This window comes from Saccopteryx leptura, chromosome 1 (genome assembly GCF_036850995.1).
Source record: "Saccopteryx leptura isolate mSacLep1 chromosome 1, mSacLep1_pri_phased_curated, whole genome shotgun sequence".
Lineage (NCBI taxonomy): Eukaryota > Metazoa > Chordata > Mammalia > Chiroptera > Emballonuridae > Saccopteryx > Saccopteryx leptura.
Window position 1 is genome coordinate 32,993,315 of NC_089503.1, and position 6,000 is coordinate 32,999,314.

Here is a 6,000-nt window from a genome sequence, read left to right on the forward strand (position 1 = left end):
TGTTGCTAACAAAATTTGGACCTATCACTACAGTTGTTTTAGGGAGCTGGCAGTCTGCACCCCATCATTGAGGTTTGCAGAGGGAGATGCTATGGAGGCACCACATGTGCCTCCAGTGCTGAGGGTTGGCAGAGGGCTTTTGAATTTTAATCCTCATGTGAGTCCTCTGGTCATCATGGCAATGTGCGAGTGCTGCTTGAGGAGATCAGGGGCACGTCCTGAAATCCTACATTTATAACTGGCTCCCAGATGGCATGGACTCTGTGGGTCCATGGATCCCACTCTGGACAGCAGAGGACTCATGGACAGCATTGCTCACTTCATGGAAGTCACTCCTTTTTGACATCACATAGTTCCTATTAAACATACTAAATGATAACATTGATGCAAGAAAAGATTATATCTTCTAAATGTGTACAATGATAACAGTAGGATTAACTTCTCAAAAAATGCATGTAAATAATAACTCTATAATCAATGTTTCTGATGGTTGTTTACCATCAGAATAGAGAGTTTCATTGGAATAGCAATGAAGGATTTTTTCATGGGCTGTATCCAGGCCACCACCTGTCTTATAAAGTTTTATTGAAACACAGCTATGCCCATTCATTTGCACATTTTCTATGGCTGCTTTTATGCTTTAATGTCAGAGTTAATTAGATGCTACAGTGACCATGTAGCCTCAAAGTCTAAAATATTGACTATCTGGTTTTTTACAGAACAACTCTGCTGATCCCAGGCCTAGAAGATTGAGGTGGTAATATTTTAGTACAGGGGTCGGGAACCTATGGCTCATGAGCCAGATGTGGCTCTTTTGATGGCTGCATCTGGCTCGCAGACAAATCTTTAATAAAAAAAAATAATAACATTAAAAATATAAAACATTCTCATGTGTTACAATCCATTCATTTCCTACCGCTCATGTTCATGGTTGCAGGTGGCTGGAGCCAATCACAGCTGTCCTCCAGGACAACACCAAATTTTTATTAGGTAATGCCTAACATACATGGGTCATTGTATGGCTCTCACAGAATTACATTTTAAAATATGTGGCTTTCATGGCTCTCTCAGCCAAAAAGGTTCCCAACCCCTGTTTTAGTAGCTCACTGGCTCTGAACTTAGGCGCCTAAGCTGCCTGTTAAGCTTTCTGTTCTGAAACCCCAGTGTTTTTCCCAGAACAATCTCAAATTCTCTTGAAGCGAGAGGGACTAGACTTACCCAAGAAACCCTGCATCATGTGGCAGGTGGGGGGATCTTGGAAGACCTGAATCAGGAAGGTTCCATGAAACTCTCAGCAAAAGAGGAAAACCCTTACATTGCATTTGCATCCCTGACATCAGGTACAACCTGTTCGTGACTGCGGTGCTGGCTGAGAAGGAAACCCAGGCAAGGGCAAAGTCACACTGTGGGAGCGTGGTTGTTCTCACCTGTCCTCAAACCCAGACCAGACTTTGTCCTCTGGCCCACCTCTCTGGATAAAAACTCAACCCCCCTGAGGACCCCTTATTTCAGACTAAACCCTGTCTATTCTAAACTTAGCATAGAATTAGAAGAGCTCCTAAAACACAGGAAGCGAAATTCTTCCCAACTGCCTGGGTGATTGGAACTGTCCCAGAAAAGAGGTATTGGTCCGGACGGGCCTGTGGCACTGGCATAGATTGGTGGACAGTGGGCATCCATGTTAAGGATGCCTGTTAAGAAGGGCTGGGGGCAAAAGGAAGGTTCCCTTAAGCATTTGGTGCAAGTAAAAGTAGAGGCCTCCTGAGAGTTAAACCATAAAGTCAACACAAAATAAATCAGAGTCAAAATATGAGCATCACGTTAAAGATTCAGAAGAGCACTTCCAGGCCTGTGAGACTTGGCTCTAACCCAGAAGAAATTATTAGCACATTGTTTCTGGCAACAGATGGGATGTCCAGAAAAAGAAGCGTGGCGGGGGGAAGGTGTGGGGGGTTAATATGAGTGGTGGCTGCATTTGTCCAAACCAGGGAAGAGGGTACACAGGAAAGGGGCTTAGCTCATCTCTTTTGAGGGATCTTTTCTTCATCTTCTCCTCCCTGCTACCTTCGCTACCATTCTCTCTCCTCCTTCCTTCCCTCCTTTCCTTTCTCCTTACCATAAATATGTATGAACTGTATTTTGCATCAGGACCCAATGCTGTATAGCCTGGGAATACAATGTCAGAAGAAATTGACAGTCTGCTTTCAGGACACTTAGATAAAGGAAGGCATCAACAAAATAATAGTACATATAAATATGTAATTGCTACAAGTAATACTTGTGATAAATGTTACAAAGTGATAGACAAAGCACAATCCTACCCCAGGGCCTTTGCACTTGCTGCTCCTTCTATCTGAAACCATCTCCCTCCAGATATTTTAAAGCTCTCTTCTCACTTCCTTTAGGTCTCTACTCAAACATCATTTATCAGTAAGACTTTCCCTGATTTCTTTGTATATAAAACAGCAACTTCTCCTCCTTCACTTCCCTATGCCTTATGCCTCTGGACATAAACATTATGTTTCTGGAACTGTCCCAGAAAAGAGGTATTGGTCTGGGCTGGCATGTGGCACTGGCATAGATTGGTGGACAGTGGGCATCCATGTTAAGGATTATGATTAGGTTTTCACCATCATTCTTATCAGTTTCAGATATTACATATATATATGGCTATGTGTGTCTGTTATGTTTTTCTTTGGTCATTGCCTCTCCTCACAGAAGCTAGAATGTGAACCCGTGACAACATGGACTTTGCTTTGTTCACTATTCTGATGAATCACCAGCTCCCATAATAGGCATTAATACATGTTTATTTTAAAAAAAGAATAAAACTATAGGTGATCTGAGAATATGCATTACACATAATTTTTTGAAAAAGAATAGATCTTCTTGGTGGCCGTTCCCCATTGGAGAAGGCCTGTAGGCAGCAACCATAGCCCCCAGCCGAAATGGCATGATCTCTAAAGCCCAACTGCCATGAGGACGGTGGCAGTGGCACGGTGCCATGTAGTTTAACCAGCCAGCAGGGCAGATCCGCAGACACAAGGCCCAGCAATCTAAAGCACACTGCATTGCCCTGTGTCAGGCCCATGTGATTGCCCATCCATCCCACAGGGCCCATCTGGTCCATAGTGAGATGCCCTACGGTGAGACACCAAACCAAAATGCGAGCCTGCAGGGGCTTCAGCTTGGAGGAACTAACGGTGGCCCAGACCATTGGGATCTCAGTGGATCCAGAAGGCTGAGCAAGTTCATGGAGCCCCTGCAGGCCAATGTACAGTGGCTGAAGGAGCACCCCTCCAAGCTCATACTCTTTCCCAGAGGGATCTCTATCCCCAAGATGGGAGACGGTTCTTCCGAAGAATTCAAGTTGGCCACCCAAGTGACAGAAGCCGTCATGCCCATTCAGAATGTCTGCAAGAAGAAAGCCAGGGTCATCACAGAGGAGGAGAAAAACTTCAAGGCGTTTGCCAGTTTTCCCATGGCCCCTGCCAACGCCCAACTCTTTGGCCTCTGGGCAGAAAGAGCCAAAGAAAGCTGCAGAACAGGATGTTGAAAAGAAAAAAAAATAAAGTGTTGTTGGCAACTTGTGATTTAAAAAGAAATAGAAGGAAAGAAAAGAATAGTAGGAGTTAACTCTTTACACCTTCCCTTTATTATCTCCTGGTCAACTAATATGCTTCCTCACTGGTCATTCAGCTTTCTTAATCTAGGTTTGAATTTCCCATTCATTTCTTGGATCCTCTGGTTCAGAGCTCTTGTTTTTCATTTTTTGTTGTTCTCTTTTATCTCCTTACATTGACTGCTATAATAGTTCTCTTTATTTTTCTGTGATGAATGGACAAGTAGGTCCTGGAACAAATTAAACCTAAAACATTCACGGGAGGTAAAAATGACCAAACTGAACCTGTCCTACTTTGGGCTCATCATGAGAAGTCAGGGTTTCTTGGAAAAGACAATAATGCTGGGATAAACAGAAGGCAGCAGGAAAAGAGGAAGATCAAATGTGAGATGGATTGACTCCATAAAAGAAGCCATAGGCATGCGTCTACATGGCTGTGGAAGACAGGACATTTTGGAAGTCGCTCATTTATGGAGTCTCCAGGAGTCTGAGCAGACACGAAAGCAAGTAACAACAATGAGGAGTTCAGTAGGGAAGGGAGAGAAAAGCCACTGTGGGAAGAGCAGTGCAGGAAGGGGGCCTTGGTGAGTAAAGGCAGGCTCAGCTGATAAAGGCAAGGTTAAATCATGGTAAACCTTGTGGAACAGGTTACTTTTTTCCCTTTTCTTTCAAGAGTAATTTAAAAACACTGCAGATTTTAGGCCAAGGGGTTTTAGGCTCAGATTTGCATTTTTAAAATGTCATCCCGCCTGACCCAGTGGTGGTGCAGTGTATAAAGCATTGGCTTGGGATGCTGAGGACCCAGGTTTGAAGTCCTGAGGTTGCTGGCTTAAGTGCAGGCTCACCAGCTTGAGGGCAGGGTTGCTGGCATGAGTGTGGGATCACAGACATAACCCCATGGTTGCTGGTTTGAGCCCATAGGTCACCGGCTTGAAGACCCAAGGTTGCTGGCTTGAGCAAGGGGTCACTGGCTCAGCTGGACCACCTCCCTGCTGCCCCCCTACCCTCATCAAGGCACATATGAGAAAGCAATCAATAAACAACTAAAGTGTCACAACTACAAATTGATGTTTTTCATCTCTTTCTTCCTGTCGGTCTGTCCCTGTCTCTCTTTCTCACTAAGAAAAAAAACTGTCATCCTGACTACACATTGGATAGTGGACAAGAGCTATCAGCAAGACTCCACAAAGCATTTAAATCATTCAGAAAACTGTCCTTTTTCTGGTTCTATGCTCATCAAACTCTATTCTGATTAGAATCTGACTTTCTAGAATTTGACAGAGACGATAACAAGCATTTTCTAATGCACATGAGATATCTGTGAATCAATATAAAATCATAAGTACATGTGCCACCCTCCTGAGAAATGGATCTGTCTCTGAAACTAACAACCAGGAACTAAAGTGATGAAATTGATGGTCAGACCCTGGATCTAAACCACTTGGTCAAATTGACTGTTGACCTTGAAGACCCATGCTAGCCCACCAGCAGCTGTCCTGATAAATCTCCAAACTCCAACCTTGCCCTCCACTCAAATATTTGGGCTGCTCATCAGGAAATCCCTGTTTAATTCTGAAGGAGGCCTGAGAGGACTTACACGAACCTCAGGGCCAGAGGAAAACACAGCTTCCTGGAGGCTGACCTCGCAGAACAAGGCAACGACATGTTGAAGGAAATGAGGGGGTTTGACAACTCTGGACCTCCACTGGGAAACCCCAGATGAATACCTGTTAAAGGTCATTATTGATGCTCAAAGGTGACAAATGAGGCATTTGTGTGAAAGCAAATTAAACCAGTCACTTCGAGGCTCTACAGAGCTGATTTGGAAAGGCATTTGTAGGCTGCAAAAAAGTGAGCTAGCCACACCCATAAAAGTATTGTGAGGGCTTCTGAATTACAAAGAACGACTGAAAGTTACAGAAAATAAACAGCTTATTCTCTTCATGTAGCTCCATTCAGCCAGGTTCTTCCTGCCTGAATATCGAAAGAGAAATAGCCACTGCACAGCTTCTTAGATGCTCCAACACCAAATACGTTATTTCCCTGAAATCCAAGTCCTCTGGGTCAGCAGGACAACCACAAGGTCGGCTACACCAAAGTAAACAAATGACATTCAGTGAATTCTCTCCACATGGCATCCATGATACTCCTATCTGTGTTTTCTTACCTTCTAGATCCTAAAGAAAATGTCACTTTCTCTGAGACTGGGTGGTAAATCACATCAATTCTATTCCCAGCGTTGCTACTGGCTGGCTGGAGACCTTGGAAAGGACCTGAGCTCTGGTACGTGATCCGCATTTGTTTATTCATTCACAGCCTTTGATTCTTGTCAGGCCTCACGCTGTGTTCTTAGGGAAGAAAGATGAATAAGAGAAATC

General features: G+C 44.0%; 1 pseudogene; it reads left to right on the top strand.

Annotated features, from left to right (window-relative positions):
* The window catches only part of LOC136387965 (large ribosomal subunit protein eL13-like), a 96,847-nt pseudogene extending 93,275 nt beyond the window's left edge, over positions 1-3,572 (top strand).
* Positions 3,573-6,000: the final 2,428 nt, after the last annotated feature.